This window comes from Impatiens glandulifera, chromosome 2, assembly GCF_907164915.1.
Source record: "Impatiens glandulifera chromosome 2, dImpGla2.1, whole genome shotgun sequence".
NCBI classification, from domain to species: domain Eukaryota; kingdom Viridiplantae; phylum Streptophyta; class Magnoliopsida; order Ericales; family Balsaminaceae; genus Impatiens; species Impatiens glandulifera.
The window spans coordinates 18,036,376-18,060,621 of NC_061863.1; the positions used below are offsets into that span (position 1 = coordinate 18,036,376).

A 24,246-nucleotide genomic window follows, 5' to 3' on the forward strand; every position below is an offset into this window, starting at 1 on the left:
TTATATAATCAAACACAATCATAAAGATTTTAACATCAAACACAATCTTCATTTTTAAAATATAACACGCACTTGATTATATTAGTTAAGAGTCTAGATTAGTAGGTTTAAAACAAAATAAATTAACAAATTAGGTAGTGGTAAAACCGAAAGTTAATAGTATAACTTTCGGTTTTTATTGGTATTTGCGAAGGTTTTGAATAAACTTCTCGGTTTTGATCATTTAAATTCCGAGAGATATGTCTAAATCTCTCGGTTTTGAAAGGTATACAATTTAATTTAATTAGATAAAAACGAAAGTTAATTGTATAACTTTCGGTTTTGATGGTTATTTCCGAAAATTATACAATTAACTTTCGGAATTACAATTTCACAAATTGCTAAATTAATAGGTTTTTAACCTTCTAATGACTTTGAAGGTCATTATTTTAACTTATTTGATATCCTTAAAACATTACACAATCTATATGATCAAACTTTGTACACATTCATATGATCATCAAACACAAACATACATATACACTTCTTTATATAATCAAACACAATCATAAAGATTTTAACATCAAACACAATCTTCATTTTTAAAATATAACACACACTTGATTATATTAGTTAAGAGTCTAGATCAGTAGGTTTAAAACAAAATAAATTAACAAATTAGGTAGTGGTAAAACCGAAAGTTAATAGTATAACTTTCGGTTTTTATTGGTATTTGTGAAGGTTTTGAATAAACCTTCGGTTTTACCCTTCCCCATACTTAGAAAATTTTCAGATTTTTTTAAACAGGGGGTTAAAATCGAAGGTTTATTTGAAAACCTTCGGTTTTACACTTCCCCATACTTAGAAATTTTTTAGATTTTTTTAAACAAGGGGTCAAAACCGAAGGTTTATTTGAAAACCTTCGGTTTTTACCCTTCCCCATACTTAGAAAATTTTCAGATTTTTTTAATCTAAGGTCAAAACCGAAGGTTTATTTGAAAACCTTCGGTTTTTACCCTTCCCCATACTTAGAAAATTTTTAGATTTTTTTAAACAGGGGGTCAAAACCGAAGGTTTATTTGAAAACCTTCGGTTTTTACCCTTCCCCATACTTAGAAAATTTTCAGATTTTTTTAATCTAAGGTGAAAACCGAAGGTTTATTTGAAAACCTTTGGTTTTTACCCTTCCCCATACTTAGAAATTTTTTAGATTTTTTTAAACAGGGGGTCAAAACCGAAGGTTTATTTGAAAACCTTCGGTTTTTACCCTTCCCCATACTTAGAAATTTTTTAGATTTTTTTAAACAGGGGGTCAAAACCGAAGGTTAAATCTTCGGTTTTTACCCTTCCCCATACTTAGAAAATTTTCAGATTTTTTTAAACAGGGGGTCAAAACCGAAGGTTTATTTGAAAACCTTCGGTTTTTACACTTCCCCATACTTAGAAATTTTTTAGATTTTTTTAAACAGGGGGTCAAAACCGAAGGTTTATTTGAAAACCTTCGGTTTTTACCCTTCCCCATACTTAGAAAATTTTCAGATTTTTTTAAACAGGGGGTCAAAACCGAAGGTTTATTTGAAAACCTTCGGTTTTTACACTTCCCCATACTTAGAAATTTTTTAGATGTTTTTAAACAGGGGGTCAAAACCGAAGGTTTATTTGAAAACCTTCGGTTTTTACCTAAAGATTTTTAAAAAAATTGGTCAAAACCGAAGGTTTTCAAATAAACCTTCGATTTTGGCGATGCGGTTTTTTTTTTTAAAAAAGGTGATAAGTCAACAAAAATATAATTATTTAACAACATATTAAACCAAACCAAACCAAACATAATAACAATAATTCATAAATATTAAAACATAACGCATAAAAATATTAATTGTCATCGTTCGTACGAAAAACTAATAAACCCATAATAAATCTAGAAATTAATTATTAGATGGGGTGGAAGGAGGGGGTGGTTGATTCAGTCGACTCGTCAACAATACAAGTTCCTGTTCGAGATTCTCTAATCTCTGAGACATTTCGGCCCGGTCCGCTTTGATTTCACTGAGCAAACGACCTCTTTCCGCATCCCTTAATCGGATTTGTTCCATTTCCAGCATCATCTTTCTTACCTCTTCCTCACGTGCCGCAATTTCTGATTGTGCTATCAGATTCTGGTAACACGGATGCAGTTTCTCCGGTGTACGCCGAAGTCTCTTCCATGTCGAATCATCACCCATATCCTAAATGCATTTCAGATATATGTATATATATATTAATCAAACAATTATTTCGTAAACTAGCATAAATCTAGATCTATAATATATATATATAAACTTAAGAAATCTAAATCTTATAATAAACAAAACAAAAAAAACAAATGAAACAAATTACCTGAACGAGAGAGGAGAAGAACCAGCTTTGAGGAGGCAGGCGGCGGCGGAAGAGAGAGAAAGGAGAGATGAGTGGAATGAAAAAGAGAAGGGTTAGGGTTTGTATTTATAGAGGTTGATGCCGAAGGTTTTCATAAAACTTTCGGTTTTGATATTAGTCAAAACCGAGGGTTTATTAAAGACCCTTCGGAAAAAACCAATACAAAATTTAGAATTTTTTTTAATGAGCAAAACCGAAGGTTCTTTGTAAAACTTTCGGAAATGAAATTTTCAAAAAAGGCAAAACCGAAGGTTCTTCGAATAACCGTCGTAATTAAAAAACCAAGGGATTTCAAAACCGAAGGTTTTTACAAAAACCTTCGCAATTAACCCACATCCAACACTTAGAATTTTTTTGGGTTTTTTGGGAAGGTAAAAACCGAAAGTTCTTTGTAGAACTTTTGGTAATAATGAATAAACCCGAAGGTTTTACACCCCACTCGGAATCTATTTTTAATCCCGAAGGATTTATTTCTCTCGGGAGTATTTAGGAGAGGTTTACAAAACCTTCGGGAAAAACCGTCGGTAAAGGTCCTTTTTTTACCAGTGTATCTCTTTATCCCCTCATATGCCTCTTTATCCACTCAGAAAAGCACTCACTAACCATAATCTTGTGAGTCAAACTATTTCATATCTCTTTATCCCCTCATATGCCTCTTTATCCACTCGGCAAACCACTCACTAACCATAATCTTGTGGCTCACACTTTTTCATATGCCTTTTTATCCCAATAAAACCATCCACCAATCTTAGTCGACCTATATCTAAACTTAATGTTAACATATATTTTATCTCATCAGAACCCACTTAACCCTTAATTGACCATCATCTAGTGACTCTCACTTTTTCATATGCCACTTTTATCCCCTCGGCAAATCACCAACCAATCTTAGTCGACATTCATTGATGACACACCTATTATATCTCGTCAAACTCAACCAAACCCCTTAATTTACCCTAATCTTGTGACTCACACTTTTTCATGTCTCTTTATCCTCTCGACAAACCACTCACTAACCCTAATCTCGTGACTCACTTTTTTATATGCATCTTTATCCCTTGACAAGCTACTCACCAATCTTAGTCAATCTCTATTTTACTCTCACTTCAACAAATCAACAATCAATATCAATTGATGACACACATATTATCTCTCATCAAACTCAACCGTTAACCCTTAATTGACCATCATCTTGTGACTCATACTTTTTCATATGTCTCTTTATCCTCTCGGCAAACCACCCACTAACCATAATCTTGTGACTCACACTTTTTCATATGTTTCTTTATCCCTTGACAAACCACTCATCGATATTAGTCGACCTCTCTTTTACTCTCACTTCAAAAAATCAATAATCAATCTCAATTGATCACACACCTCTAATCCATCGACAAAACCCAATCGCTAATCCCCAACTGATCCTTATCTTGTGACTCACACATTTTTATATTTTTTTATCCCCCTCATATGTCTCTTTATCCACTCACTGACTTTAATCTTGTGACTCACATTTTTTCATATCTCTTTATCCCCTCACATGTCTCTTTATCCACTCAGCAAACCACTCACTAACCCAAATCTTTTGACTCATACTTTTTCATATACCTCTTTATCCCTCGACAAACCACTCAACAATCTTAGTTGATCTCTCTTTTACTCCCACTTCAACAAATCAACGACTAATCTCAATTGATCACATACCTCTTATCCAACGTCAAACCAACCATTAACTCTTAATTGATCATCATCTTGTAACTCACACTTTTTCATATGTCTCTTTATCCCATTGGCCAACAAACCACCCACCAATCGACCTCCATCATGTGACCTCACACTTTCAAATGCTCGTCAAACCAACCACTTATTCAGACCACACATTCGACAAACCACCCACTACCCTCACACTTTCAAATATTCGTCAAACCAATCACTAATTCTGATCTCCTTTATTTAAAAGTTGCGCCACCATATATTATATATAGTCAAGAATGCATTCTTGAAAATCTAAATTTGCATATTTTGGGATTGGAACTGGTCTTAAACATGAAATATGAATACTTTAACCGTTAAACTACTTGAAATTGTTGAAATAATTTTATTATTTTGTGTGTATATATATTTTGTATTTAATATTATATATATATATATATATATATATATATATATATATATATATATATATATATATATATATATATATATATATATATATATATATATATATATATATATATATATATATATATATATATGTGGTGAGAGAAGAAAATGTAAGAAAAAAAATTATATTTTTTTAAGAAATAAATTAGTTATTATTGTTTACCATTTATAAATTTTTTATTTATATATATAATATTATTATATATATATATTATATTATATGATTAGTGAGAGAAAAAATATAAGATAAAATTATTTTATATTATATAATATATATATATATATATATATATATATATATATATATATATATATATATATAATTGTTGATAAGACAATATATATTTTATATGATTAGTTAGAGAAAAAAATATTAAATAAAATTTTTTTATATTATATATATATATACTAATTTTATAAATCACTACTATTATAATTTAAATATTATATTGTATAAGATAATATAGTATATTATAATTTTATTTATATTTTGTATATATTTTTATTTAATATAACTAATATAATTTTTTTGCATGAAATATATTTTATAAAATAATAACTAAAAATTATTAGAATATTTAATTAAAATAATTGTTTAAAGTTAGTTTATACCAAAATAAAATTGAATAATTATTTTTATAAATATTTTTTTTAAATGGGATATATTTATAAATTAATTAATATTATTTGTTTAAATATATTTAATTTAATTTTCTAGTATAATTATTTATTTAAACTATTTAAAATTTAAATTTATATTAAATAATATATTAAGTTATAATTTTATTTTTATTTATTTTTATTTTTATTTAATATAATTTTTGTAAATGAAATAAGTTACTAATTTATTTTATATGAAAATAAATTTTATAATGTAATTAAATTAATACAAGAGACAAGGTATATTTATAAATTAATTAATATTTGTTAGTCAAATATATTAACTTTATTTTTTAGTATAATTATTTATTTATTTGAATTATTTAAAATTTAAATATTATATTAGATAATATAGTGTGTTAAGTTTAATTTATATTGAGTTTTAATTTTTATTTAAGTTAATTAATAAAAATAATATTAAATTTAATTAGAGAGTAATTTTGATATTTAAATGATAAAATTATTTGATTTTAATGGTTGATAAGATGTTTGAATTTTATGATAAAAACTGAGTTTTATCTCAAAAACTCTTTCATAACGAGACCTTAGTAAAACTATTGTGTAACTAAATTATATTTATTATTTAAAAGAAAAGTAGATCTATGACAATATAATATAAAAGGACTGTAAAAACACACATCCATGGAAATATAATATAAAAGCACTGTACAATAAATAGTTTGTCATTATCTCTAGCACCATTTTAAAGAGACAAGAAAAAAAAACTAAATATTACCCAAAAAGAGAAATCTGAAAAAATTACTTCAGATGAATGAGTCCTATGAGAAGACAGCTTGAAGAGTTCTAGAGACAATAAAGATGAGTTTCAAAGAGATGCAAGTTGTATATATTTTAAACTAGGAAGATGAAATGGTTTTGAAGAATTGCTATAAATACAAAATAAATGAGATCATTTATAAATAAATTTGGATAGTTAAAATCAATTTTGAGACCAAATGCCAAGAAAGTGGAAATCTTTATATCTGTACAAGAATTTTATAGTAATGGCTCTAACAAAAAATAAATATAAGGCATTAACTACCCAAAAAAAATCATGTCACTAAAAGTGTGTTGCTGAAAAGTACCATTAACTGTAATGAAGACCAATTTAAAACAAACCAAAATCAGGTAAAGAAGATAGGAGAAAACAAAGACAAAATCACCAAATCATTATCATTGTCAGGATATCGCAAAACAAAAAGACTGATAATAGCACAATATAAATACTACATATAAGACCACTTAAAAGATTGAATTTCCAGGATAACAAGCCAGCATAGGCACAAAAAAAATACTGTCTTAGAATATATATCACATAATAATAAGACCAGGGAAAACAAGAACCCAAAAGCAACCAAATTACAATATATAGATGTTTCCTTGCTTCACAACTGCAAGTCAAACCACACTACAGACCAATTCTCAATCATCCAAATGCATTTTATCTATTATTATGTCCACAAATCCTCAAAAAAACACAAGCCCTTAACACTATCATAAAATAAAATAAAAAAAACCCATTTTGCCCCTCTTCTGAAATATGATAAAAACCCATATGTTCCATGCTTCGCCAAGACACACACTGGTGAGAAGCTCTATAGCAACAAACCCGTGAAGACTTGACCGATCATACAACATTCTGATTTTTGGCCTTAAAGAGGAAGCTGTTGGAACATTTACAACAAAAAAAAATAAAAATTAGTCAACTACTACAGCAAATATCTTACATACTCTGTGTTATTTAATTGATATTGAAACCATTTTTATATTAATAACAAATTTCGTTTAAACTCTCATTTTGACTTGATCGATTGTTGAGTCGAGAGTTGTGATTAATTTAAATATATATGTGAGAGTAAATGTACATTTGGGTCGGATTGTGGGTTGACTCATCCATAAACTTAAAACGGATAAAAATAAAATTAAAAATGTTATACGTATGTTTCGGACTTGCAAACTAACAAAAACAAGTACAACGCTTTAACTAATTAGGCTAATAAGATTTTATATTTTAAATTCAACACCAAATTTGATGAACGCATCACATTTTAACAATATAAGCTCAACATTTTAACTAACTAATATATGGGTTGAGAGTTGTGGTTAATTTAGATATATATGTGAGAGTGAATAAATATTTGGGTCGGATTATGGGTTGACCCACCCATAAACTTAAAACGGTTAAAAATAAAATTAAAAATGTTATAAAATTTTTACCGTAATTTTTTTCACGATTTTTTTTATCATTACTCGTGCAAATACACGGACTACGAACATATTAACAATATAAGTTCAACTTTTTAAATATATATATATATATATATATATATATATATATTTAGAATAAAAATGTGACATTATATATTTATATATATATATATATTTAGGATTTAGGGTAAAAATGTGATAATATCTACTAATTTTTTACAAATTTTTAATATAATTAACTAATATTTATTTAATTATAAAAAAAAGTAAAAATTATCATTATACATTCGTTTTATCCAAAAAAATTAAAAAAAATTAAAAAAAAATAATAATAATTATTATATTTTAAGTCCACCTTAAAAACATTTCAAGCACCCAACCCTAAATTTTGGATTCCTCCTTGTCTACATATCAACAATGTTGTTAATAGACACTTTAAAATGTAAACAAATGACTCTATAGACATCAAATGACCAGTTGACCACTAGTGTGTGACTTATAACCTCACAAAAAAAATCGTATCAATAATTAACCTGGGCAATTTTTTAGTTAGACAAAAATCATTAAACCTATATAAATTTTTTGTTTTAGTGCAATGATCAACCACATTTTTTAATAAAATAAAATAATTAAATTAATATAAAATAAAATAAAATATTATTTGAATTAATCCTTTACATTAAATAAATTATATTTTAACAAATAATTGATAATATGTTTTCATTAATTTTATATTATAAATTAAAATCTCATTAATTATTTAGATTATAATAATATAAATTTTCTATAATAAAATAATATTAATAGAAATAAATAAATAAATAATAATAATTAGACTATTATATTAATTATATAAGTTTGTAAACAAATAATATTACTATTAACTAATTAATTAAGGGAGATGTCAAGTAATTTCTTATAATAAATTTATAAATTAAGGTTATAAGAAAACTATTCATCTTAACTAGATTTTGTTGTCGTGGGTAAAAAAACTTAGTGAATAAGTAAACGTAAATGGGATAGATAATCAAATTATCTAGTTGTATCTTTTATACAAATAATTTGTTTAGGTAACTTTATTATTATTAATTTTAAAATAGTGGTGAGAAATGTATAATAAAAATAAGAAATAAAATATATTTTATTTTAATATATATAGTAAAAAAAATTAATTTATAGATTTAATAAAATATATAAAATTAGTTGGCACATTTAAACTCTTTTTTATAGAGTTTCCAAATCTTCAATATTTAAATCTATAAATAGATTTTCTATAATTCATTGATACACACTCTTGTGTAGATGAAATATCAACAAATGGTGAAAGCTAACCAGTTGAAAATTGGGGAATTGAATGTTCAAGTTATGCAAGTTGAGGAGGTATTGGAGGATGAGAAGCAAGGTGGAAACATGGTAAATCAAGTCAAGCAAGTTGGGCGAGACCAAAGATGGCGGGAGAGATCAAAAGTGGAGATGAAATAGCTTGAACATCTCAAAATGTTTCTGCTGAATTTGAATGTTATCGTCACTCAAAAGATACTGAAGTTTTCTAATCCGTAAACTCAAACTTATTTATGAGAAATAACTATTATCGTGTTTAGTTATTGATGCATTTATATTGTTGTTTTTGTTTTTTTATTTTTGATTGTTATTGTTTTGATTGTAATTTATGTTATGAATTTTATTTTATTGTATGTGTTTGTAACTTTGTTTTCCTATTTAAGTATTGTTTTATATTATTAACAATTAAGTTTAAGAATTTGACTCGTGTCATTATTTTTTATTACTTTCTAAAAAATCAAATTCTGCTTTTTCTTTTTAATTTTTAATAGTCAGCACTAAAGATGTTAATATATAACTTTCTTTTAACTTTTAATATATTAACAAATGTATATATTTTAAACAAATTATTCATAATTCAAGTGTCAACAATTTTAGATTGATAAAAAAAAATGAATTAAACCTAGTACTATTTTATGATATGAATATATATGAGTCTTTGTTATTTCCTAAATTAAAAAAAAAACAAAAAAAAACAAGTTTTCTAAATAACTATTATACATAAAAAAAAAATTAAAAAAGTACAAATAAAATATATATTTATTTTGAAAAATAAATATATATTATATTTAGAGATTGAAGATATAATTATTAAGATTTTTTAGTTTACCACCCATCCTCTATTTAATAAATAAAATATTAAAATATATATATATTAGAATATAAGAAAATATGTTAATGAGGGAGCCTATTAATTCTTTTAACTATAAATATTATATTTATTAAATTAATTAATATTCCTAATATATTTAATAATTGGTGTATATATTTTTAATAAACGTGATTTAATTTAAAATATAAATTACATAATAACCATGAAAATTTAGAATAATTTAAAATTATAATAATCAAACATTAAAGTTATCGAATATTTTAAAAAGTGAATCTAAATTTTTAATTTTAAATATTAAATATAAAATCAAATAAATAGATTTTTTATATAGAATATTGTAGAATTTAAAATAAAAGAGTAATTAGTTTTTTCATATGTGAAAAATATTTTAATGAAAAATATAGATTTATGACATAAGTTTTTTTCCTTTCTTTTTAAGTAATAGAGTAATGAGTTTTCTTCAAAATTGGAAAATAAAATTAATGAAAAAATATATTTATGGCCAGAGAGTTTACAAATTATCTTAAAGAAAAAAATTAATAAAATTAGTTATATTTATTTTATTTTATTTTTGTAAGTATTTAAGTTCAAGTAAAAATAAATATCATAGAATTGACCCTTTTATTATTATTATTATTATTATTATTATTATTATTATTATGTATGAATGTTCTATTGAAAGAATATTTATTAATGATTACAAGAATATACAAATTTAATATTTATCCTAATACAACTCTAATCAAATCATATTACTTATTGTAGACTTCTCATACTCAATTATTGGTATATAACTAATAGTTTTAAAAGACATTTATTTATATTCTTAAGGTATGTTTTTTCGTCTAATAAAATATATTAATTTTAGAGTTTAAAACAAAACAAAACTAATTCAAACCAAAAGTTATACAAGTGATTAATTGTTGTTTTATTTAAAGGTATAGATCAAATTAAAGAAAGAATTGAAGCATCTAAAATTTTAATATTTGAATTTTAAAATATAAAATCAAATGAATAGAATTTTTATGTAGAATATTGTAGATTTTTAAACGAGAGTAATGATTTTCTTTAAATTGAAAAAATATTTAAATGAAAAATATATATATTTGTGGCATAAGTTTTTTTCCTTCATTTATTAAATGAGATTAATGAGTTTCCTTTAAATAGTGGAAAAAGATTTTAATAAAAAAAATATATTTATGGCATAAGTTTTTATGCTTCCTTCTTTAATGTTAGGTTTAATTAGGATGTGAGAAAATATTTTATTAAAATAGTTAATAAATTTGATGAATGAGTTTTAAAGTTATTGATTTATATTTTGTATTTTTGTTAGTAGTTATATTAATATTAAGTTTAAAATATTAATATTTTTATTAAAATAGTTAAACATAAATTCGATGAATGAGTTTTAAAGTTATTGATTTATATTTTGTATTTTTGTTAGTAGTTATATTAATATTAAGTTTAAAATATTAATATTTTTATTAAAATAGTTAATTTATTAAATAATAATTTAAAAATCATAAGAGTTCAATAATTAGATTGACTACCAAAAATAAAAGAAAATATATGATAAACTAATTTTATTGAGCCAAAATCTAATTTTGAGTTCAAAAATTATCTTAAAGAAAAATAATAGCAAAATTAATTATATATATATTAATTTATTTATTTTAAGTATTTAAGTTTGATTAGAAATAAATATCATATATATGGTTGAATTATTATAAAATTAATGTTTTATTATTATTATTATTATTTTATATATATATATATATATATATATATATATATATTGTTGAATGAATATTTATTAATCATTAGAATAACATAATCCTTTAACATTTATCTTAATCAAAACAACTCTCATCATATTCTATTACTTCCCAGTTATTTATATGTAACTAATAATTTAAATATACATTTATTTATATTTTTTAAGGTACTGTCTTAAGTTTCATTAAAATATATTAATATTAGGCATTTCTTCTTCTATTTTAGCGGCAACAATAGATGGATATTCTCAGCCTTCTTGAGAGATTCTGAGTTCGAGCTTGTTAGGCGACAAATTTTGTAACTAGTTAATTAATGGTTGAAGTATATTTGCGATTTATATGTTTAACCATTTGTGACCACTTTTATATTAATATTAGAGCCTAAAATAAAACTAATTCAAGCAAAAATAATACAAGTGATTGAACATTTTTTTTTATATAGTCATGGTTATACATCAAATTAAGGAAAGAATTTTGAAGCTGTCATCTAACAATACTTCATTTCATTTCATTAAAATTCATATTTATATTTATTTATTATACTTATTATATATAATCACACTCTTCTAATAAATATATATATATAAATAAAAGTAAATGTTCTCTATTTTGATCACTTATGGCAATGGAGGAAATAACTTATTTTTTTCTTTAGTTTTTCTTGTTGGGAAAAAACAGGATATCTATAATGAATCAACAAAAATTAACTTCATTATCAAGGAGTACTTATTAGTTATACGTTTAATTCATTGTGGCCACATTTATATTAATATTTTAGTCTAAAATTAAACTAATTCAAACAAAAGTTATAAAGTGATCGACTGTTTTTATAGACATAGTTAGGAAAGAATTTTGAAACTAAAATCTAACAATACTTCGTTTCATTTAAAAATTAAAATTTATATTTATATTTATATTTATTTATTATACTTATATATAATAATAATAATGCTCAACCAGTAGCACAATAATTCAGTATAAATCGAATAATAAGATATTTTCTCTCTCCACTCTCTTTTTTAATTAAATTTTAAATTTTAAAAATTATAAATATATTTTATCTTATATTTTATTTTTCCTAATTATTTTTTCTCCCTCATTTTATATATATATATATATATATATATATATATATATATATATATATATATATATATATATATATATATATATATATATATATATATATATATATATATATATATATATATATATATATATATATATATATATATATATATATATATATATATATATATCAGAAAAAATGTATTTATATAAAATTAATGGTGAAAAATAATATATATATATATATATATATAATAAGAGAAAAAATGTATAATAAAAGATAAAATGTATTTATATAAAATTAATGGTGAAAAATAATATATATATATATAATATTTTCTTTATTAGTATAAATAATTTTTTTAATTAATATAAAAATTAACTAATTTGTAATAAATATTAAATACAAAATATATATATATATATATACATACACAAAATAATCAAATTATTTCAACAATTTCAAGTGGTCTAGCGATTAAAGTGTACACATTTTATTTTTAAGATAAGGGTTCGAATCCCAAAACATGCCAATTTAGATTTTCAATAATGCATTATTGACTATAATATATGGTGACGCAACTTAACAAATGATACCCTTGGGTTAGGGCATCCCACTCCTAGGTCAACCCAGTTATTAAAATTAATAAGATATTTTTATTAAATTTGTTATAATTTTATAAAAAAAAGTGTTGTAACTTAGTGGTGAAAGATAAGTATTTAAAATGTTTTGATTGTGGGTTCAAATCTAATTAAAAGCTATTTTTTAATCCATTTTTAAAATATACTTAGGGCAACAATATTTTCGATCATTTTTTTTACCCGAGGCTGGGGCAGCCCAAATCTCAGGGTCGGCACTAGATACAAGGCATTTGTCGAGCATTTGAAAGTTCGAGGTCACGAGATGGAGGTCGGGTGGTGGGTGGTTTGACGAGTGTGAGGTCAGAATTATTGGTTGATTTGACAAGCATTTAAAAGTGTGAAGTCACGAGATAGAGGTCGGGTGGTGGGTGGTTTGTCGAGTGTGAAGTCAAAATTAGTTGTTGGTTTGACGAGCATTTGAAAGTGTGTGGTCACGAGATAGAGGTCGGGTGGTGGGTGTTTGTCGAGTATGAGGTCGGAATTAGTTGTTGGTTTGATGAGCATTTGAAAGTATGAAGTCACGAGATGGAGGTCAGGTGAGTGGTGGGTGGTTTGTCGAGTGTAAGGTCAGAATTAAGATTGGTGGTTGAGTTTAACAAGAGATAAGAGATCTGTTATCAATTGAGGTCGACTAAGGTTGGTGGGTAGTTCCCCGATGTGATAAAAAAAAATATATGAAAAATGTGAGTTACAAGATAAAGGTCAATTAAGGGGTTAAGTGGGGTATCGATGAGATAAAATATATGTTAACATTGAGTTTAAGATTAAACTTAATTTTTACAAATAAAACCAATTTTAAATTAATTAAATTTGAATAATATTAATTTTATTTAAAATATTTATAAATAAAGAATATTCTAAATATATATATTTTATCCGTGCATTTCATGCTAGTTATATATAATCATACGTTTCTAAATAAATAAATAAATAAATAAATAAATAAATATATATATATATATTTATTTATTGAATAATATAAATTTTATTTAAAATATTTATAGATAAATAATATTGTAAATATGTATTCTTATCCGTTCATTTCATTCTAATTATATATAAGCGTACTTTTTTAACTAAAATATATATATAAGGAAAACAATTAGATGTATATACAACTAGCTCACTTAGACGTATTTACTAATAAAAAGGTCTTTTAAACATAAAGGTCTTTTAAACATATGTATTATCAAAAATTAGCTCATTTAGCATTTTTTTAGTAATCATAGTTAATTTTTATTAATCAGGTAATTTATTTTATTCTTAAATTTTTTATTATTTTTAAATTAATTTCATTTTTTTATTTCATCTTCTTTATTTTATTATTTTTTTTATAATTCTTAAATTCTTATATTTTTAAAAATAATTTAACAACTTATTTATGAAATTTATGTTTTAATATTATTTTGAAAGAATTCTTTCTTATTTAATATAATATGTATAAAAATTAAATTAATAATTTTTATTCATGACTTATAATAATAGTAAAAATATTGTTTTTGTCTAATATTTGATTATTACTCTTTTGGTGTTTAATGAATGAGTTGCTATTATTATTATTCAATTCTTGATTATTAATAATTTGTTTTTGTATTAAAGGATTTTTATTGTTGAAATGATAAGTTATTATTATATTCAATCATTGGGACCAAATAATTTTAAAATAATCTATATTTATATTAGAAAAAAAAATTTAAAAAAGAAAAAATATAAAATTAAAATAATTAATGATGAATGCTCGTATATATATATATAAATTAAAATAATCAATAATAAATACTTCAATAGAAATAATAAAAAACTAATGAAAAAAAGATAAAAATAGAGAGTTCATCTATTAATGAAAAAAAGAAGGAGAGAGAAAATATATTAATATTTAATTAAATTAAAAAATAAAAATTAACTATTATGTTTAAATGACATTTTATTAGTATATACGATCTAATTATATACGTCTAAGTGAGCCTTTTTTTTTTTTATAAATAATATTCATAATCCTATGCTTCTAACCAAAATATATATATATAAAAGTAATGTTTTTTTTTATTATGATCACTTGTGGCAATCGAAGAAATTTTCTTTAATTTTTCTTGTTTGGAAAAGACAGGATACTTATAATGAATCAACAAAAATTAACCTCATAATAAAAAAGTACGAAGTATTTAGAGTGGATACAGGCACAACAAATAAATATAAATGCAATAAAGAAATAACGGCTAAACACACTTTAAATGACTACAAAAGAAACAAAATAAAACTACCCCAAAACCGTCCTAGGTCTAATCCTCGAGCCAAACAAATCACTTCTTTGGTGGTCTTGAGTGAGGATGTCATCGTCTTTCTCTTATATAAGGATTGTAAGAATAGATGGTCGAAGATGTTTGAATTTCTTTGTGAACTATAGAAAATCGATAGAGAAGACGAATAAGAATTATGATTATCATCTTTGATAGGTAAGAATTTTGATTATCTTCTCTAATCTAATATGGGAAATGAGATGAAATTCGAAAATAAAAAGTCGCCCATTGAAAGAAAGAAAAATTATTATTTATCTTTGACAGAGAAGATTATGTATATATATATATATTAATTTCTTTTTTAAAAATATAAATAAGTTGCCATCTCAAAAATTTTAAATGATGTGAGCAGCAATTACTAAGTTTGAGCTTTTTAAGCTTTTTAAGGTGAAGAATAATATTTAAGTCAGTATTTTCTAATAATACTAACGAGATTACGATATATTTAAATATAAAATAATAAAAATTATTATAATCATATACAATCAAGTATATAATACTTCTCCTACTACTAATTCTGTCAACTAACATATTTCTTATTAATTAATTATTTCATTTTTACCAACATTTATTAACTCACTCACTTTCGGTCAACCAACAATATTATTTTCACTCACTTACCAACTCACTACCGTCAATCAACATATTTTTTATTCCCTCTTTATAATTATTACAAATTTACCCAGGTGAGATTCAAATTTTCGATCTTTATTATTCATAATAAACACTTAACCATTAACCCACTTAAAATTATTAGTTTATTTTTATAATTTTATTTATGAATATATAATTGATTTAACTAATACTTAATTAATTATATATATATATATATAAAGGAATTAAATATTATTAGTTTAATTGTTTAAAATATTGAAATTATTAAAAATGTAATAATATCTTTAATTTTGAAATTGAATTTAAAATATAAAATATTATTAATTTAAATTTTAAAATAATAAGCTTATAAGGTGAGACTGTAAATTCAAAATTAGTGTATGTCATGTCTTTTTTTTTTATTCCCGACTCAAATATTTATTTACACTCATATCATATCATATTATATTATATTATATATATATATATATATATATATATTTATAAGTTATAACATATTATTAAATTAAATTATATATTATTATTATTACTATTAGAGGAGAAAGGGTTCTCGGAAAAGGTTATAACTAATTAAATCCTTAGTAACTTAGTATAACTATTATGTAACTAAATTATATTTATTATTTAAAAAAAAAGTAGATCTATGCCAAATGCCAATATAATATAAAAAGCACTGTAAAAACACAGATCTATGGCAATATAATATAAAAGCACTGTACAATAAATGTTTGAAATAGAAACAAGAAAAAAAATATATTAATTTTGAGAAGTTATTTAAAAAAACTTCTTATGGAAAGAAAGTGGAAATCTTTATCTAGTTACAAGTATTTTATAGTAATGTCACTAACAAAAACTAAATTTAAGGCATTAAATACCTAAAAAACCATGTCACTGTGTTGTTGAAAAGTACCATTGACTGTAATGAAGACCAATTTAAAACAAACCAAAATCAAGTAAAGAAGATAGGAGAAAACAAAGACAAAATCACCAAATCATAATTATTGTCAGGATATCACAAAACAAAAAGACTGATAATAGCACAATATAAATACTACATATAAGACCACTTGAAAGATTGAATTTTCAAGATAACAAGCCAGCATAGGCACAAAAAAAATACTGTCTTAGAATAAATATCACATAATAATAAGACCAGGGAAAACAAGAACCTAAAAGCAACCAAATTACAATAGATGTTTCCTTGCTTCACAACTGCAAGTCAAACCACACACTACAGACCAATTCTCAATCATCCAAATGCATATTATCTATTATTATGTCCACAAATCCTCAAAAAAACACAAGCCCTTAACACTAACATAAAATAAAATAAAAAAACCCATTTTGCCCCTCTTCTGAAATATGATAAAAAACCCATATGGCCAAGACATACACTGGTGAGAAACTCTATAGCAACAAACCCGTGAAGACTTGACCGATCATACAACATTCTGATTTTTGGCCTTAAAAGAGGAAGCTGTTGTAACATTTACAACCAAAAAAAAAGAAAAATCAGTCAACTACTACAGCAAATATCTTACATACTCTATGTTATTTAATTCATATTGAAACCATTTTTATATGAATTTCTTTTTTGTTTAAACTCTCATTTTGGCTAATTGGAGCCATTTATTTTTGTAGCATAACACCTATTTAAGAAAATGGGTTTTGATTCTATTGTTAGTCTTATGCTGGCTGAGAGTGTCCTATGTGACCAAGGGCCAAGGTTTATTTGAATAATCATGTAGGTTATAAAAAATCGTGTTTTCAGGTGTAAAGAGAAAAAATATATTAAGGTAATTTAGTATTTTGGTTGATAATTTAAACGATGTGATTAACAGAGTAGGTTGGTAATGGTTAATTGGAAATAATCTAAAATAACTCACATCAAACTAGGCCTAAGAGTTTGAACCAAACATTCTGGATCAGAGTTGAAGGATTTTATAAAAGTTTTAAGAAAAAAAATATTTGAGAATGAATGATAGAAATCAAAATGGAAACTCAAGTAAACTCACCAAGTAATGATGTGAAGAAAACTCAAACTTAGAAGCATTTCCTGTGAACAATTGCAGGACCAGACTCATCATACTCTGATTTGGAGATCCACATCTGTACATAAAATACATAACACAAACAAATTCGGTTAAGTAAGAGATTAAACAAGCTTTATAACTTGATATAAGACCCGTTTGTAAGAACAACCGACCTGTTGGAAGGTACTGAGGGAAGCTAAAATAGATCCTCCGATCCAAACACTGTATTTCCTCTCAGGTGGAGCAACAACCTTAATCTTCATGCTGCTTGGAGCAAGTGCTGTGATCTCCTTACTCATACGGTCAGCAATTCCAGGAAACATAGTCGACCCTCCACTAAGAACAATGTTACCATACAGATCCTTCCTGATATCAACATCACATTTCATGATCGAATTATAGGTTGTTTCATGAATACCAGCAGCTTCCATTCCGATCAATGATGGCTGGAATAGAACCTCCGGGCAACGGAACCTCTCTGCTCCAATAGTAATCACCTGCCCGTCGGGCAATTCGTAACTCTTCTCAATTGCTGAACTACTCTTTGAAGTTTCCAGTTCCTGCTCGTAATCAAGAGAAACGTAGGCAAGCTTCTCTTTTATGTCACGGACAATTTCCCGTTCGGCAGTTGTTGTAAACATGTAACCTCTCTCTGTCAGAATCTTCATTAGAGAGTCGGTTAGATCACGCCCAGCAAGGTCAAGACGGAGAATAGCATGGGGAAGGGCATATCCTTCGTAAATCGGAACTGTGTGACTAACTCCATCACCAGAATCTAGCACAATACCTGATTCAAGAAAAGAATGGGCTCTCAACTGTCAATAAAGAGAAGAGTAATTACAGATGTTATTCAAGATCTTTTGTATTTAGTTATTTTTAAATGGTATAAAAAATAAAGTAAGATATTTTAGTTAATAATTTGATAGAAGAAATGATTAATGATCTAAGGATTATTTGAATTTAATCCAAGGGATTAACCCATCATCAATTAAATCATCTACTAAAATATATTAACTTTATTTTTTAATATTTTAAAATATTAAACAAAGGTGAATGTGTTGTCTGTGTTTGGATATGGTTTCAAGGATTTGGACAAAAATAGGACAATTGTGAAACAAGGGTTATGTATCTGACTTATTCTAGGTTGTTGGAGTTTTGGGTTTAAGGGGAATATGGTAGGATTGTAAGAGTCATTTGCTTAATCAGTATTTGTTTTTGTATGCCATATAACGCTTTTTATAAACAGGTTATTCCAGACATAAATAATTCTGGAATAACTCTGTAAAAAAATACAAAGGATTTTAAGTTATTCAACCCAAATAATCCACTTTTTCATCTAGCAAGGCTTTTTCAAAAAACAAAGTTCGATTTATTTCATAAAAGCCCTTATAGTGAATCAAAGATTAAAAGGAATACGAACCTGTTGTACGACCACTGGCGTACAGAGAGAGAACAGCCTGAATGGCGACATACATAGCTGAACATTGAATGTTTCAAACATGATTTGTGTCATTTTCTCCCTGTTCGCTTTAGGGTTAAGTGGAGCTTCAGTTAGAAGAACAGGATGTTCCTCTGGTGCAACACGGAGCTCATTGTAGAAGGTGTGATGCCAAATCTTCTCCATATCATCCCAATTGCTGACAATACCATGCTCAATAGGATACTTCAAAGTAAGGATACCTCTTTTAGATTGAGCTTCATCTCCAACATAAGCATCCTTTTGGCCCATCCCAACCATAACACCAGCGTTTTTACTTTTATTCTACTTGTGACATTCTCAAACGAAATATCCCATATATGGCAGAGCTTTCTATTCTCTTCATTCTTTTCGATTCCTCTCCAGGATTGAATGAGTGCGTTTCCATGACGTCTACAATAATTAATTAGCGCCTACAGCGTTTTCAAACGAAATATCCCATATATGGCAGAGCTTTCTATTCCTCTTCATTCCTTTCACAGTGGAAGAAGTGAAAACGCTGTAGGCGCTAATTAAACGATGTAGGATTGAATGAGTGCGTTTCTATTCTTCCACTGTGAGTTCTTGAATTTCTTTCTTTCCAGATATTGTAGATTACTGCTCCAAAGTACCATTTCAACATACTTACATAGAAGGATCTTCCTTTTGCTTTATTCTTCATCCACTCTTGGATTTCTTCCCATATTCTTGGAAAGTTGATGATGTTCATGTTTGCAGCATACATCCTCCAGATTTGTATTACAAAAGAGCATTCCCCAAATAAATGGTTTATGCTTTTCTCAATTCCCGAACATAGGACACAGTTGATATCAGGAATGTTTATAAATTTTCGAATTCTGTCTTTTGTTGTTAACCTTTTCCTGTATACCAGCCAGAGAATAAATTGGTGACGAGGAATAATCTTTGGAGACCATACCACATTATGCCAATCTACCTCCTGTCCTTTTGTTCTAACCATTTCCCATGCCTTTCCTGTAATAAACTTCTCATTGCTTTCTGTTTTCCAACTTATTTCATCATTATTTTCATTGAGTTGCTTCTGCCTCATTACGTTTAGGATTCTATCACCTTCTGGAATACGCCTCAAAAGTGAATCACATCTACCTTCATATACGTCTCTAAATGAGTACTTGATGTATTCTCTTCTAACTCTGTTTCCTTGCATTTATTCTTTGAATATAATGGGAATATTATCCAACTAAGGATCATGCCAGAATAGTACCCATCTTCCATTTCCAATTGTGGTTTTCACCATTTGAAAGGCATCTTTTCTTGTTTTTAGGATTTTCTTCAATGACCATGTCATTCTTTCGTTGATGCTTAGTGTCCAGATACTCTGCTCTTCTTTCATAAATCTTGTATGCACCCATTTCACCCATAGGGAGTCCGTTTTTTGCTCCAACTCCCATAAGCTCTTGATGGTGAGGGCTTTGTTCCATTCAACACAACTTTTTATTCCTAGTCCTCCTTTTTCTATGGGAGTGCAAACATCCTCCCATTTGATTTTTTTTCCTCCTCTGTCTTGTGTTCCCCATATGTAGTCTCTCATGATTCTATCGAGTTCAGCCATTACTTTCTTTGGGATGACTATCTGTTGTGCCCAATAGCCAATAATTCCAAAAATGACTCTTTTAACGAGCTCGATTCTACCTGCATAAGACAGTTTTTTCGTAGCCCAACCCAAAACAGAATTTCTAACCTTTTCTACCAGTTGTCTAAAGTGATTGTATCGGAGTTGTTTTGATGACATGGGTACTCCAAGGTATTTCATTGGTAGTTCACCTTTCTTGATTCCCATAATATTGAAAATATTTTCTTTCCTTTCTTCATTAACCCCTCCATAGAAAGCCTGACTTTTGTCCTCATTGATGTATAGACCTGTAATACTCGAAAAGATTGTTAGAGCTTCTTTGATTATACTAATAGATTCAACATCCGCATAAGCCACAAAAAATAGATCATCTGCAAAACATATATGGGTTATTGCTTCTTCTTTGCAGTACGGGTGAAATTTGAAATGATGACTTCTCAGAAGCATTTTTAAAATACAGTCAAGAATTTCCATTATTAAGACGAATAGGTAAGGAGATATAGGGTCTCCTTGCCTTACTCCCCTTTCACCCTTGAAAAAGCCTCCATGAATACCATTCACGCTCACAACAAAGTGAGGAGTGGAAACACATTGCATAATCCAATCAATGAAAATAATTGGAAAACCTGCATCAAGGAGGAATTCGTGGATTGATCCCCATCTAATCGAGTCAAAAGCTTTTTTAATGTCAATTTTGAAAGCCCCACGTGGCGATATGTTTTTCTTTCCATATCCATTCAATAAGCTCTGCATGAGTAGGATGTTATGGGAAATAGAGCGTTTGAGAATAAATGCTGATTGCCCTAATCCTACAAGTTTATCAATAACTATTTTCAAACGTTGCGAAATAATTTTTGAAATAATTTAATAAATAAGTGTTTATTGGTATTCGATCTCCGACTCAAATTTGGCATTCACGACTTGGGCATCCTTCTAGCGCTACTATATCTTTAGTTATATCACACTTTAAATTACCAGTTTCAGGTATTAATACTATTTCTTTTGTGGATCATGTTAATATGGGAAAGTACATAAACTATATTTTTCGGCTTCAAAATCTACATGTATGGCTCCTTTAGACCTATTTTATTCGGATGTTTAGGGACATGCTCCTGAATTTTCATTTACTAGTTGTCGTTATTTCGTACATTTTGTGGATGATTTTAGCAAATTCACATGGATATATCAGCTAAAGAAATAATCGGATGTTTTGAATACGCTTATCAACTTTCTTTAACTTGTTGAAAATTTGTTTAGTTGTAAAATCAAAATATTACAAACTAATTGGGAAGAGAATGTAGAAATTTCAAATCATTAACGGATAATCATGATATTTTACATCGTTTATCTTGCCCACATACTAGTGAGAAAACGGTATTGTTGAACGAAAAATTCGCCATATTACGGAAAGTGGTTTCACTTTATTGGCGCATGCATCTATGCCACTCCATTATTGGAGTGAAGTTTTTGAAACGACCACATATCTTATCAATCATCTTTCTACTCCGACATTACATCAATGTTCACCATCTGAGACTATATTTAACTCTTCTCCTGACTATGATTTTTTGAAGACATTTGGTTGTTCTTGCTATCCACTCACACGACCGTACAATCAATACAAATTCGATTTTTATACTATTGAATGCAGTTTCCTTAGTTACAGCTCATCTCGCAAAGGTTATAAGTGTCTTCACATTCCATCTAGACGAATATTTATTTCTCGACATGTCACTTTTAACTAACTCACTTTTCTTTTCAAAAGTAAAGACCTTGTACAGTTGTCTAAACCATAGAAGATAATGAGACATCTATTCCAACAACTATACTTAATTCATCAATGCCACCTCTATTATCTCATATCACTTCATCGTATCCCCCATCACCCTCTTTGACCTCCACAACATCACTGAACACTATATCGTCTTCTTCTACTACTATTATTGTTCCTTCAACACAACCAATTATAAAAATATTTAATGCACCTAAATCTTATACTCATTAGATTATCACACGCAATAAAGCACGATTTATGTCTTTATCAGCTCTCACTGTTACTTCGTTTGCTACTACACCTACATATTTTACCAAAGTTAATAAGGATCCGCAATGACATATTTTCATGACAAATTATTATAATGCTCTTATTAAGAATAAAACATGGTCTCTTATTCATCGTACACCATCTCATAATCTTGTTGGATGTAAATGGGTTTTCAAACTCAAGCATAAAGTTGATGGGTCTATTGATCGACATAAAGCATGTCTTGTGGATAAAGGATTCCATCAACAACAAGATATTGATTATGAAGAGACATTCAGTCATGTGGTAAAACTCACTACAATTCGTGTTATTCTTTCTTTGACAATATTTTATCAATGGTTCATTCATCGACTTGATATTAGTAATGCATTTATTCATGGGTCTCTACAAGAAGAAATTTACATGGCACAACTACCCAGTTTTATTTATCCATATTTTCCTAATCATATATGAAAACTTCATTAAGCAATTTACGGTCTTAAATAGTCTCCTCGTGTTAGGTATGTTACTCTCCGGATTGCTCTACTATCTCTTGATTTCATATAATCGAAATATGACAGGGCTCTATTAACGTATAATGCACTTCAAATAACCGCATACTTTTTAGTATATGTGGACGATATTATTCTTACAAACAACTCTAAATCATTTCTAACAAAAATTATACTTCAATTAAATAAATTATTCTCTGTTATAAGATTTTGGTCAAGTATGTTACTTTCTTGATATTATTTACTTACTCTATACTAAGTTTGATTTACATTAAAAAAATTTGTTTATTCAGAGGTTTTTACTAATATTTGACCAAATTGAACAATTTGTTCAAACAAATTCTAAGATACATGTTTATCGTAACATGTTCTCAATTAAATGTATAAACAATTTCACTGCATTTTTTTTTAACATATATGGTTAATGAAGTCTTTTAAATTTATAACATGGTAGGAGTTATATGGGCATGTTGGCTCACTTAAACATTTATCCAAATGTAGTTGTTTTTTTCTTAGGCTGAGATCTAATATAATATTTCAACTTTTTATTGCTATAAGATATTGATATTTTAAAGAGATAATAGAATGAGAATTATATATCTACTATTTTATCAATTA

At 26.5% G+C, this 24,246-nt stretch overlaps 1 pseudogene; it reads right to left on the bottom strand.

Moving 5' to 3' along the window:
• Positions 1-17,096: 17,096 nt before the first annotated feature.
• LOC124926000 lies at positions 17,097-19,772 on the bottom strand (annotated as a pseudogene).
• Between the last annotated feature and the right edge of the window lie 4,474 nt (positions 19,773-24,246).